General features: G+C 58.2%; 1 protein-coding gene across 5 annotated transcripts in view; it reads left to right on the forward strand.

Moving 5' to 3' along the window:
• Positions 1 to 6: 6 nt before the first annotated feature.
• Zmiz1 (zinc finger MIZ-type containing 1) overlaps positions 7 to 13828 on the forward strand; it is a 193413-nt gene continuing 179591 nt past the window's right edge. For all 5 annotated transcript variants that reach the window (XM_004624081.2, XM_023719073.1, XM_023719072.1 and 2 more), the window contains exon 1: positions 7 to 127. The gene's annotated coding sequence lies outside the window, so the exon portion shown is untranslated. The remainder of the gene's footprint in view (positions 128 to 13828) is intronic.

Raw genomic sequence — 13828 nt, forward strand, 5'->3', positions numbered from 1 at the left:
GGAGCGGAGCGGGGGCAGAGCCGAGCTGCGCGATCCCGGCGCCCTCGCCGCGCTCCTCCGGGCCCCAGCCGGCCCTCGCCGGCAGCGGCGCGTCCTCCAGCGGTGGCAGCGGTGCTCGCAGCGCCTGGTAAGTTTGGGGACGGAGCCAGGAGCCCGTTAGCCCCAAGGCTTTCTTCGGCTCCCCGCAGATTCTGAGGTGCGAGCGTGGCGTGCTGAGCGCTGGGGCTTTTCCCTTCAAGGGTCCTTCGGGTCGGGCGGGTGGCCCGCAGCGCGGCTCGCTGCACTCCCCGCGGTGGCCGGGGGCGGAGGCCCGGGCAGCTGCCTGGCGAGCGCCCGGCTGCGCCGAGCCGGCTCGGGCTGCGCGCAGGGGCCGGAGCTCCGGGCGTGCGGAGCGCGAGTGCGGTAGGCAGTGCGTGCGCGGACCGAGCCCACCTCACGCCTCTTGCCGGCGCTCCTCCAGCCCAAGCCTAGAACCCCGGGAACCAGACCGACCGGGCTCGGAAGAAGGGAGTAAGGAAGGCCGGGGAAGGACCGCTTCAGACTCCTTTACCTCCTTTGGAGCGATTTGAAGTTGTGCTTCTGTGTGCGTACTGGGACCGCCGGAGAAGGCGCGGGATTTCGGGGTGGCGGGGGATAGTGGTGTTAAGTTATGCATCTGAATTTCTAGGGAAAACGTACACTTTTGTAAATGCGAGGTGGGGGCGCGGTTAAGTTGGTTGTGTGGGAATGGCTGGGGGAAACGGCGCGCTGTGCGGAGCAGGGAGCGCCGAGGGGTGTGTAGAGGTGGAGGGGGTTCTAGTGGGGCTTTTGGAAACCCGTGGGGCTTTCGGGCCCACGCTTGATGGGGGCTGCCCCAGCCAGGAGAAGAACCCAGAGAGGGGGAAGATGTGCATGTATGCGCGCGCGCGTTGCAAATACGAAAGTAATTTCCCCGTGTTCTTTCTTCCTCTCGGTCTCTGGCTGCAGTGGCCCCCGGGGAGTGGGAGGCTGGCCCCGGGGCGGAGGTTATGGGGCCTGACGGGGGCTGGTGCTGGGGTCGTAGGTGGGGCGAACTGTGTGTGGGAGCTTGCTTCACATTCCTGGCGTCTGTATTAGGAGAAAACAGTGGGGAGCGCGGCCTCGGCGGCTGGGGCGCAGGCAGCGGGCGCGCGTCGCCCCCTCGCCGGGGACATCTGTCCAGGAAGCCGACCGGGCAGCGAGAGGGCGCGATGCGGAGGGCAGGCTCCCCGCCCCGGAGCGGTGGGGGCGCGGGCGAGGGGCGGCAGCCTTCCCGGCCATTGTGCGCTAGCAGATTTTCACGGGAGACTGCCCCGGAGCCGCCGGAGAAGGCCGGGAGCCGGCCTCAGCCCGGGGTTTAAAAGACACTCCAGGAATGTAAACAACCCAGGCGGGAGGGCGGGCGCTCGGGAGCGCGCCGGGGCCGCCGACCGGGGCCCCCCAGCCCTCCCCGGGGGACAGCCCGGAGACAAGGCCTCCTGGCCTTACCCCTCTACCTGTCCCAAACTTTTCCCTTCCCAGCCCTCCTCTTCCACCTCTCCCCTCCAGCTGGGCGCGGAACGAGTACGTCTCCCGGGCCGAGCCCCAGGGCTTCGGGCACCTCGCGCGGATCGTGAGAGCCTGGCGTCCGGGTCTTTTCTAGGGTGCCGGGAGCTGGGGCCGCTCTGTCCGCGAGCAGCAGCTTCCTAGGCAAGCAGTGGCCGAGTGGGGCTCCGAGCCTGCCGCCTGCCTCCTTCCCTCCCTCCCTCGTCCCCCCCCGCCACTGCTCCCCCCTTCCCCACTCCCCTCACTGCTTTTCCAATGCCCTGACATGAGGGAGGAAGATTTAACTTGGCAGCCCAAACAAATGTTCTCTCTGAGGTCCTCCAAGAAGCTGGCGGCTGGGCAGGCGGGGTGAGGGCAGCGCTCGGCCAGCTAGTCCCTCCTTCTCAGTGCTGACTGGGGTTTTTGCAGCCCCCCCAAGACGGACGCCTAGGGTTCTGGGGGAGTGGAGCCCACCCCTGCAAATTTGAAAGGGCAGTGGGCAGCGCGGAAGTCGCGGCGGGGCACTGCGTGGAGGTGGGGCCGAACTGCCCCGGTGCCAAGGGTTTTCTGAAGGGTTTCCTTGAGCAACAGTTTGCCTCCCTGCTGCAACCTGGGAACCGGGCCTGGTAGACCAGAGGGTTAACTAGTGCAGTCTCCTCCTCCGCCGGCTGTGGGTGTGAGGACAGGCTGGTTACACAGGGCAGGGCAGGAGGCCAGAGGCTGTTCCCAGAGGTGCCTGGGTTTGCTTATTGTTTTTGTGAAGTAACAGATAAAGGGCCAGGCAGAGGGACTGGAGAACCCGGACGGACGGCAGCTTGGCCGCTGCTGAATTTCAGCTTGCTTCCTCCTGCCTTTGCCTGGGCCCAGGAGGGGAAAAGTTGCTTGTGAGGGCTCTGGGAAGTTTAGAGGAGGGAGCGACCCCTGGCTTTCTCGGTTCTGGGGGCCTTTTGAGGAGAGTCCCAAGGAGGAACAATTCCTGGGCTTTTGGGTCTGCGAACACCCCAAGCAGTGCTGACCTTTCCCCCTTCAAGTTGAGGATGTTGAAACAGCAGCATAAAACAAAAGACACATTGAAAGCCCTATCAGCCAGGGAGCACGTGTGTCTTGGGGCGGTGGGGTCTCTTAGAGAGAAGTGTTTCCTTCCAGGGAAGTTTTATGATTTGGTGGTGTTTTGTTTTGTTTTGTTTTGTTTTGTTTCTCCCCCCACCCCAAAGTACAAAGGCATCTGAGGAATCAGATGGGTTATGAATGCTGTAAATCTCAAAAGTTGCCACTCAAGTGGGCTTGTTGGTGGCAATGGCTGTGGGGAGCAGCTAGGTAGGGAGGCTCTCGGAGTTGGGCTGGAGATTTGAGGCTCACAGAGAAGAGTGGGGAAAGAAATGGCTGGACTTAGGAAATCCTTTGAATAAACAGCCTTGTCTGCAGAAGAGACACGCTGCTGGCTAACAGGATGTCTTTTCCCTTCTAAGGAAAGCGGGGAGACCCAGGGGCAAAACGAAGAAGAAAGGCCCAGGAATGAGGTTCTGGCCACGGGTCTCACACACACACACACACACACACACACACACCCCTCTCTAGCTACAATACATAACAGCATTCTCTCTGTCCCTGACACTCACAGAGATAACCCAACACAGGACAGGTGTCCACAAGTTGACTCATGATAGAACATGATGACCGAGCTGAGAAGCCCTGCAAACTTTACTTTTCTCCTTGATGGACAGGGTGGGTAAAGAAGGCAGACACTTTGCGGCCAATGGCGGGCCTTCCTAGGAAGCCAGGGCTACTGTGTTGTCTGGTCTTGGCCAGGGCCCAGGGTCTGACTGTGACCCCATCTCAGGGTAAGGTATCATGCTAAGAAACCCAGGTACCCCAGGCACCGACAAGTTAATCTTGGGAAGCATCTGTGGGCCCCTGTCTTGGGACCAGGAAGTAGGGCCTGCTAGGTGGAGACTGGGTCCTGTACAGTTTCATTCATAAGTCTGTTCCCCTGGGCCCTGGCCAGGGTCCTGTCGCTGCTGCATCTCTATGAGGTTCCTGGGTTTGTGTGGACAACAAAGGCCAGGCTGCTGTAATTACCCAGGACGCTGCTGCGGCCTCGCCTGGTAACTGCCCTGACCTCTCTGCAGGACACAGTGGCCTCTGCCTGCGCCCTCTGAGGGGGGAGTGTGTGCTCTTTGTCCTCAAAAGCCCTGACTGAGGCCAGAGAGGGCAGCCTGTTGGGTCTCTGAGATCCAGCAGGGAGACAGGGACAGGACTGTACCCTCAAGGATGGAGGGAGGCAGAGAATACCAATGCCAACAATCTGGGAATAGGCCTTGATATTGTCACCAATTCATCCTGTGGTAATTGGATTTTCCCATTATCAGTGGAGATAGAGGGGAGGAAAAGGTGGCAGGAGGCTGCAGCTTGCTGCCTGCTATAGGCCAATGAGTTTATTCTGCTAGACCTCAGTTTCCTGATCTGTAAAGTGGGTTCAAGGGAAGAACGCTCACTGTATCATTTAGCTGCTAGGCAGGTGGAGCATATGTGGGCGTGGGCCTCTGAAGGCTTAGCAGGCCCTGGTATAGAATGGATAGAGAGCATGAAGGGGCTGGTTTTGGGATGCTAGAAGCATGTTCCAAAAGCTGCCTGCCTATCAGTGCTTTTTGTCAGCTTGCATGCCCCTGTGATAGGCACTGATAGCCCCTGTGCTGCCTTCAGAGCCCAGCTGTGTTAGCATGCAGAGCTGTCTGGAAATCCAGAGCTTTCAGTCTTCAGCCTGGGCTTGAGGGCTGAGGGCCTTTCAGACCACACTTTTTTTTTTTTTCCCCTGAATGATCGTGGCTTCAAGATTTGCATCTACATTGCCATGGGGAAAGGGACCCCTTCCAAGTGGCTACTTCCGGGGCTCATTAGCAGCACATTGGGAACAGCGGGGAAGGGTCTCTCTGAGGGGTTCACTGTCACCCACCTTTGGGGGCCAGGTCTGCCTCTTGTCACTTCCCTTAGAGCTGGAATGACAGGGCAGGGGCCCCACAGTTCCTGTTCCTCAGGAGCTGACGTCTAGCAAGGGCAGGAAGATCAGCCCAAATAAATAATTCACCACCAGCTGGCCACCTGCCACGGGCATGTGAGGACAGGAAGACATAGAGCCCCTTTCCCTGGTGGCACTTGGTGGCTGTACTATAGATTTGTTCCCCAAATTTGCTTAGCCTTGATAACAACAGCAGGAGCTTACTGCTGGTTGGGATTGCCCCCATTGAACAGAGAAGAAAACGGAGGCTGGGAGAGGTCAAAAGACTTGAGGCAAAGCCAGGACTCAGCTGGCATAAGCTCTTCATGCTATGCCCATCATGGCCCACAGAGTGGGAGCCCTGGGGGCTCAGGTACAGGAGCCAGTGTGGACCGCAGGAATGGGAGGAGCTGGCATAAGAGAGAGGCTGCAGGTGGGCCTCAGCTGTCCACCTGCCCCCGCTGGGCAGCAGGGTGTACCGTGCTTGAGGCACAGTTTCTTGCAGCTGGAACTTGTGCGGATCCTTATGCATTGCCTTGACCACTCCTGGGCTTCTGCATAGCGTGTTCACCTTTGGCCGGGGCTCTAGAGCAGGACGCAGGTATTTCCAGCCCTAAGATCCCCTGGGCTGCTGCAGCTTCAGTAGCTAAAGAGGATGACTTCTTCTGGTGGAGCAGGTCTCCAGGCCAGGTGGGTGGCTGGGCTTGGGCCCTTGGGTTCCATCTGCCCTGCACTCTGTATCCCTGTGCCTGGTGTTGCGGAACGCAACCAAGTGCCACTCCAGGATGAGGCTGCCGCTGATGTGATACCGGGCAGCAGGCAGCCGGGCAAGCGCACTGTGCCCAGCTCACCTGTACAGGGGACGGAGAAGGCCCTGGGCCACCCCATCCGTTGGGCTCAGCTGCCGGGGTTACTGCAGGATTGTGTCAGGGGAGGCCGGGGTGTCTGAGCTAATTAGATTTCTTAGATTTCACCGCTCCCCTAATCCTGTTAGCCTGGCTGTAATTGTAACCACTTCAAGGTTTTGGCTGTGGCAGGCTGTTGAGGACAGACGGTGTGGGAAGCTGCTGTGCCCTAGCCCTGTCCTGAGACAGAGGCTGGGGACCAGCACTGCCTTCCTAGCTCTCCAGGGTACAGGAGGGTGAAGGATGGGAAGTGTGTGTTTTTCCGTGGCATCTTGACTGTCAGAGGATAGGTGGTTCTCAAGATCTTCCAGCTCAGATTCTTCACAGTACTAGGGGGGAAACTGAGGTCCAACAGAGGGCAGAGACCTGCCAACAGCCCTGCTTGCTGAGAGCCCTACTACCTGACAGCAGCAGGTTGACAAGGACTGGCGGCCTGATTTGTTCTCTTTGCTTGTGGAGGACACTGTAGGGCAGGACTGGGATCCCCAGGGGTTGGTGAGCCACCTAGCCATGTCTGGTCTGAGTGATGGGGACCCAGGGGCTTCCCGTGTTCTCTGGCCCATGCCCCGCTTGGCAGCTACCTATCCTCCCTCCCCTCGCCCAGGTGTGTACATTGGTGTCTACACACACACACACACACACACACACACACGCCTACCCTGTCTTTCCCAGACACTTGTCCAATTCATTGCACACCAGGAAATGACCAAGCTGCTGGGTGGGGGAGGGCGTGGAGTCTGATGGCTTTGTCCATTCAGTGGCTCTTTCTTTCCAGAAGTCTGTTTTGGTTTCTGGCCTGAACACAGACTACACTCCCTCTCTGTCCTCTTCCCTCCCCAGCCCAGTTCTTATCCCCTCACCCTGCTCTACCCGAAGGGTTGGATCCCTGCCCCCTAGCACCCTGTGCTATCCTCCAGAGCTGGGGTGCAGCAGGCAGAGGAGCTGGAGCGTCGCTGTATTCTTCGGGACCTCCCTGGCACTGGGCTTTGAGCTCCTAAGCATGGAGAATAAGGGACACCCGTTGGGTTACCTACTCTGGCCTTTCTTTTCTAGCCCTGTACACTGAAGCTTCAAAAACACACCCCAGTTGGCTTCATCCAAGGTCAGCACTGAATGGACAACAGAGCCAGGCCTGGAACCCGGTCTCTCCCAGCCCAGGCGCTCATTAAACATTTATTGAGCATCTACTGTTGGCCAGGCCCAGCCCCCTTCTCTGCTCTTTCAAGCACATAAATAAATACTCTTTCTGCCCTGCTCTGGGAACCCTGCTGAAGGAGGGTTTTGCCTCTGAGTTCCATATGGGGTGTTCCCAGTGGCCTGAGAGCCTCAACCCCGCAGCACGTGTCTCCAAAGGTGGGCCACCTTGTGGGGTAGCCATATCCCACAGAATCATTCCAGGGAGGGCAGGGTCTCAGTACGAAGGTTAAGTGGCTTTCCCACCTGCCCCAGCTCTAATGTGCTGGCTTTGTTCCTTTCGGGGCTAATAGCAGGCTGGCTTATTCCTGCTGTCACTTCCTCTGTGATGGAAAACAGGCAGAAGCCTTCTCTCTCTACCCTGCAGTCACCGTGCCAGCCCAGGTGAGTAGTACTCAAGAGGGAGGGCCTGACATGGCCTGGACCTTGCCCTGCCTGCAGGGCCCCTGCCCCACTCCCACCCCTGCCCACAGTGGACCTTGACCACAACTGGGAAGCTGGGCGCACAGCTGCCAGCAACCAGCAGCCTGGGCTCAGACACCTCTGGAGGAGAGTCCCTAAGTTTTCTCCAGGCCTTGCAAGTGGGAAATGCCTTTGAGAACCTCCCCACCCTTCTGGTTCACAGGTGGAGGAACCCCAAGCCCAGGGCCGTACATGACCGTCACAGGCCATACAGCAAGACATGGCCCCTGGGGTGTGGGGTCTGGGTGTGGGCATGGAGTGTGCCAGCTGTGTCCTATTATTTGCACCTTTCAGACAACTTACCCAAGGTGTGCCGTCAGGGTCGTGCACGCCAACATCCCTGAGGAAATGCAGTTGTTTCCGCCCTTTTCCATCAGCTTGGGGTCAGCTCTCGGCCACAAGTTATCTTTTACTTCTCTGACCTCAGCCTCCACGTCTGTTAAAGACTTACTATTTACGTAGCAGCTGGGTCACACTGCCTTCTCCTTGGAGTTAGGGGACAGTGCACCCAGTGCACTGCAGGTAGCGAGTGCTCGGCAAACAGTAGCATTGGCTCCTGTCACACTGTGGAGCCCCAAATGCAAAGTTACACTCAGGATGCCAGTGGGACCCTTTTTTGAAGTCCCAGGCTAAATGTTCTGGAGTTGTGGCTGGGCTCTGGGATAGTTTACCTGCTGGCACCACCCCCTCCCCAGTGGTCTCTTGTTGGGGGGTCAGGGCCAGGCCCACATGCACAGGATTTCTCCCTAAAGTCCCTTCCTGGTTCTTCCCCCTAAGTTCCCTGCTTGGGCCTGCAGCTGTCTGCCGCTTTATCACCTCCTCTTCTTTCCTTGCTTTTGTTACCAGAATACAAATCTGTTTTGCTTGGGCAGTTCCAAAGGCCAGGCCAGTTGGGCAAAGGACTAGGACCTCTGCCTCAGCCCTGCTGATGGGCCTCAAAGACTTGCCAGCTGTTCAAATGAAAGAGCCTAAATCTGGCCCACAGGGCACACGGCCCCAATCCCCAGGCCACCCCTGTGACCTGGCCTTTACCTACAGAGGTGATCCACAGCTTTCTTCAGATCCCTAAATCAGTGTGGGCACCAGAAGACAATGTCACAACTGGGGGCCAAGTCCAAGGACCTAGAGTCCCTAGCCCGTGAGTGGGTAGCATTGCTGTGTGTCATCCCCCTGACCACAGACCCTTCCAGACCAGCTTGGTGTATGACCTCTTTTGCAGAAAAGACGTTGTTTTTAATGGCTGCCTCTATCCTGGCTTTCACTGAGGCTAGGGGAACAGGGGAGACCTGATCAGGTTCACTGACCGCTCTGGGCTCTCTACCTGGAATAAGGGCTGGGACAGTGGCAGGCAGGTGTGGCCTCCTGGGAGAGCTGACTTCATCTAGAAGCTAACTTGTCAAGGCCTCTAGGAGGTGCACCAAAAGTCAGGGCTCATTGTGCCAAGAAAATGCTAGGAATGAGGGTGACGAGGGAAGTCCCTACCCACTCCCTCTTCCAGGAAGGCCGGCAGGGTTGGTTTGAGCTCCCTGAGGGGTCGGGAGGCCAGTTTCCATGGTGCTGGCCACATTGCCTGGGTTTGTGTCCTCTCAGTGCAGAGGAACCCTGCCATCACAGGAGCACCCGCAGTCTTCGAGAGGCCTGGCCCGGAGGTCCGCGGGTAGTGTCCCTTTTCTGTTACCATGGATGAGTCATGCCACCTCCCTGGTACACAGCCATGGTTGTTGTGTCTAGGTTTTGAGAAATGGGCTTTGTGGCTGGCAGGAAGTGAGTTGAGGGATGTCTTGGCCACTGGCTCTTGGGCCCCAGGATGGCCGTGTGTTTCTGATCCCAGAGAAGAGCAGGATACTCTGCTCTGATTCTTGGATCCTGTCCTGTGCTGGGGTCATGACCCTGCGAGTTGAGTGTCCATTTCTCTCCTGCTTTATGCCCCATTTCTGCTTGTGCTTCATCTGCCAGACAGATCCCTTTAGGGAAGGGGACTGGGCCTGTTCTGGGTGTGAAATCCTCATGGGCCCAGAATTCTCAGGCCTGCCTCATAGCCTGCTCCCCAGAGGCACCTAAGACCTGTGATCCACCCTATCCCAGGGCCCCCACACTTCTAGTACCTGGATTCCTGGGATCTGTGATTCTCAAAACCACAAGCGACCTCTTTAGCCACCTCAGCTAATGGCTGTGAGGTGAATGAATGGCATATACCCTATGTGTATCACCCCCAAATAACATCCTCCCATATGCTGCACCCCAGAGATTGGCTGCTCCTCCCCTCCCACAAGCTCCTCCTTCTGGCAAGTTCCAGGTCATGTTCCCCATGTGTATCTCATGACATGGAGAAATGGGGAACTTGTTTCTAGGAACTCACTCTGGAGGGATCGTGTTCCCCAGATTTCTCTCCAGACGAGCTCAGGGCTAGAGTAGGCAAAGTGGGTTCTCTGGAGGCAGTGGCTTTTCTTATTTGCCCACGGTCCTCTTTAGTTTCCCTGTCCACCTTTGGTAAGAGTCTTGGAGATGCCAGGCCTGGCTTGGATTTGAGACATGGAAGTCAACTGGGAGGGAGGCCCCGACAGCATCCCTGAGGCCCGAAGGGAAGAAAGTGGCCTGGCATCGGCTGATCAGGTGGTCATGTGTGCTAATGGGACAGGGTGGTGGTCCAGCTTCCTGGCCTCTGCCAGCTATGAACTGGAGCCCTTGCTGGGAGGTGGCCGGGTGGCGGTGGGGCTGAGGTTAGTGCCTGCTTCCCAGTCTGCCTCCCCGCTCACCCTGCCACTGTGCCAGGACATGTCCTGCAGTGTCCTCAGGCTGCAGAACCCAGGCACTCTGTAGGGAGCGCAGCTCACCTGGAGTCCACACTGCCTCCTGCTGCAGCCGCATGCCTTCAGGCTGTTGGGAGAGCAACGGGAGGTCTTGTCCTTTGCACACCATCCGGAGTCACATGCTGTCCTGTGTCACTGTCATGTCAGGGATGTAGTGTCTTCTTACCAAACACGGTGATGATGACATGGGTGCAGACAGACCATGGAGACTGTCCAGGCCAACTCCTCATGACCTCAGCAGGGACGGGTCCCTTGCAGAGCTAGCACTGATACCGAGGGCACTGGCCATCTACCCAGGGCTCAGCCTTGCCTTGTCACCGTGGGAGCCTTTGCTGGGATGAGGCCCTGGCAGGAAGAGGTCCCTATGAAGCTGTGGGGACGCTGGCCTTTCCTGGAGCCTCAGCTCCCTGGAGCCCCTGGGCCCGGGACAGGTGAAGTCTGCTGTGGTCTCTGAGGACAGCTAGTTCTAGCAGGCCATGTCCCCTCATTCTGTGGGCTCAAACAGGGCTGCCCTGGATTTGGCTGACTGTCACTTGGAGTAGACAAAGGGTCCCCGGCAGCCACAAGACACCCCTCTCCCAGGGTCTGGCCCGCTGGCCACAAGTGGTTGTCTTGGGAGGAGAGTTGTAAAGTCAATGTCCTCTCAGCAAGAATCTGTGGCTGTGGCTCCCTCCCTGGCATGATCCGTCCCAGGCCCCAAAGAGCCGGGTTCCTCAGACCATTGGCAGCTTTTCCCATCCCTGTTTTTCGGACATGGAGATTGAGGTCCAGAGGAGGAAGGAGCCTTACAAAGAGCTACCAGAATACGAAGCCCCCACTGCAGTGGGCTGGCCGCCTCCTGCTTCCACACTGCTCCTGAGGCTGTCCTTGGTGCCCAGAGCCAAGTGCATCAGAAGGGGGCCTCCTCCCCAGGCCAAGCCCTGCTTCCCTGTGAGGCCTGGGGAGCCAGGCACGGGGACCAGCGTGTGCTTGCTTTCTGCTAGGGGTCTGCACACCAGTCTGGACAAGCTGTCCCTGAGTGTCTCAAGCCCCAGTGCTCTGCTCCTGGGGAGATGGGTGCTTGAGATACTTTGCCCTTCCACCAGGAGGGATGAGTCCATTTATTCAGGTGCTGAGTGTACTGAATACCTGCTGTGCATCCAACCTTGAGGCTACGGGGGGAACTCTAGGAAGGGCCCCCCCCCCCCACACACCACTCCCATTCAAACAAATGAGATAGATGTCAGGTCAACCACAGTGATGTCCTGAGTTCTGAGAGGTGCTCAGAGAACAATAAACCAGGAGGAGGTGACATGGGGAGGCGGGAGGTGTGAATTTAGACATTGTCAATGCGGTCAAGGAAGGCTTCTTGGAAGAGGCTGCATGTCAACGGAGACCCCAAAGAGTCACGCGTGCGTGCGTGCTTGCGTGTGTGTATGTGCGCATGAATCCTGTCCACAGGCAGACGGGACACTGCTTACAAAGGCCCCACCATACAGGTACTTGCAGGGCGTACTCTAGGACAGGGTAGTCCTGCATGACTGGCCGGAGCAGAAGATGGGAAACAGAAGCCGAGGTCTGCAGCGCCCAGGGACCAGGTCGCAGGGGCTCTCACTGAGCCCAGGAAAAGCCCCTGCTGACTTCACGCTCAGTGGTTCAGCAGCTACCGGAGGATTTTCAGTGACACGCTGAGGCTTTCTGCTGTGCCGTGGAGCTGATCCCTGTGGCTGGGGCACTGAGAACAGGGCATGTGGCAGTTGCTCCCAGTGGGGAGACATGGGTGTGTGTGTGTGTCTGTGTGTGTCTGTGTGTGTGTGGCCCCCCGGCTCAGCCTCTAGGACATGGACGTGTCACACAGTGCTCTGCTGCTGACCTGCATCCCTTGCCTGGCAGGGCATCTTTCATGGTAACTCAGGAAAGATGCTGCTGGCTTGGAGCAAGGTGGTCGGCAGAGGTGCTAAGAAAGGTCAGGCTTGGGGATGAATCTGAGAATTAGTGGAGCCTGTGCACAGAAGCCAACTGGGAACACTTGCGCCCCCGCTGAAAGCAGGCCGTAGGGATCTGGCCTTACTAGGTAGCCAGGCTGGCCTCAAACTCTTGGGGATCCTCCTGCCTCCACCACCTGAGTGCTGGAATTTAGGGTGTGCAGCACCACACCCAGCTCCTTTCCCTTTTGTGCTCAGCTCCTCTTGTCCCCCTCTGTCAAAAGATGCTCAAGTCACAGTTGGAGAAGCAGAGGCCCAGGAAGGGTCTTTATTTCCTGGTCTACTTGTGCAGCTCTGTCCTTCTGCCTCGGGCCTCCATCCTCCTTCCAGGCCAATTCTTCCCCTAGTCTCCTGAGCAGTCTTGTCCCATGATGCTTTTGTGGCATTCCAGTGCCCCTCAAGCCCCTGCACATCCCAGGTCCTCCAGCCTTGTCCCCCAATGTGGTAAACCCTGTACATCCCCAGGAGCCCAGCTCAAAGCCACCCCTCAGACCCTTCCCCCAATACTCTCGTACACTGCGGACTTCTTTGCAATGAGAATCCTCTCGCGCCTGTCCTCCCACTCTCCAGAGCCCTGGGTAACGCGGCTTGGGGCTAGGACTGTGCCCCCCTTCCGTAGCCCCTCTTTCCGCTCTGTGTCCTCACTGCCTGGCCCCGTGCCGGCCAGCACAGAGGAGGGAACAAAAACATTTCAGTGTATTCCTGAAGCAGTAGCTGGTTACTGTGGAACCGAGGAAGTGTTGCAACTTCCTGAACTTGAGGTTGGGGTCACAGAAGGCGGCTCTGTCTTGACTGTGGGATCAACCCAGGAAGACCACTCTGGAACACTTGGTAATCCACCTTCGTCAGGTCTAGTCCTGTCCTGAGCCTCAGTTTACCCATCTGTGAGGCAGGCACATTGGCACAGTTGGGGGTCTCTATCTAAACATTCCCAACCCCTGTGGCTCCAATCTTCACAGGGCCACGGGCAGCCCTTTGTCCTTAGCAGGCCTCAGTTTCCCCAAGATACCTTCCTGGGTCAGATATCTCCAGGATCTGAATCCTGGTGGCCTGGCTGACCCAGGATAGCTAATTGGATTCCAAAGCCACGAGGAGTGATGTCCTGCCTGCCAAGGTGAGCAGGAGGGTAGTGGGTTGGGGGAGCCGGGCCAGTTGGTTCTGGTCTGAACCTGTGCAGGCTCAGGGTCACCTCCTTCCCTGGAGACAGCCTGAGCCAGTATTGGCTGGGGTGGCCCTTTCATCTGCTGGACACTGCTCTCTCTGCATTGCCCGTGAGGCCCTGACCTGCCCTGTGTGGCTAGCGTGTCCTCGGCTGGCCCCAGAGCTTGTCCCCTGCCCACAGTGGTTGAGTGGGTGGGCATCGTGTTCTCACTGTCTCTTCTCACCACTTGGTTGCTCAGAAGCTGTGAGTTAGCAAAGCACAAAGCTGAACCCGGCAATGGGTACCCTCCCCCTTGGCCCTGCAGCACGGAGCAGAGTGCTCTTGGAGCTTCACACCTGCCTGTGGAGCATGCATCTGGCCTGTCCAGTACAGTGAGGCTAAAGGTCCAAGATGCCCAGCACTGGCCCTAAGCCTGCCGCCACTGCCATTGCCCCTGTGATGGGCCCAACCCTTGCCTGGCACTTAGGAGTGACTGGGAGAGTCCCCCCTTACTCATTGGCGAAACGGGTGGAAGGGCCTAGGAGGGATGTGGGAGCCAACAGCTCATGTCCTCCAGAGCCCCTTGGAAACACTCAGCAGGATGCCAGTGGTGGGGGACACGGGTGCTGCCCCAGAGACGCTCGTGGGCCCCCATTTTGTGAGGAAAATGTAAGTGTGGACGGCCCTGAGGTTTAGCAGTGGAGAGCTTGCTGGCCCTCGGTTTGCACCTCAGTGTGGAGAAGGGGGACAAGGAGCACCTGGTCCTGGGCTGAATCCCTCATCCAGCTTGGGGCCGTGCCCAGGGAGCAGGGGCCCTAGGAGCCATCATCCAGAGG

This window comes from Octodon degus, unplaced genomic scaffold (genome assembly GCF_000260255.1).
Source record: "Octodon degus isolate 3935 unplaced genomic scaffold, OctDeg1.0 scaffold00005, whole genome shotgun sequence".
In the NCBI taxonomy this organism is placed as follows: Eukaryota; Metazoa; Chordata; class Mammalia; order Rodentia; family Octodontidae; genus Octodon; species Octodon degus.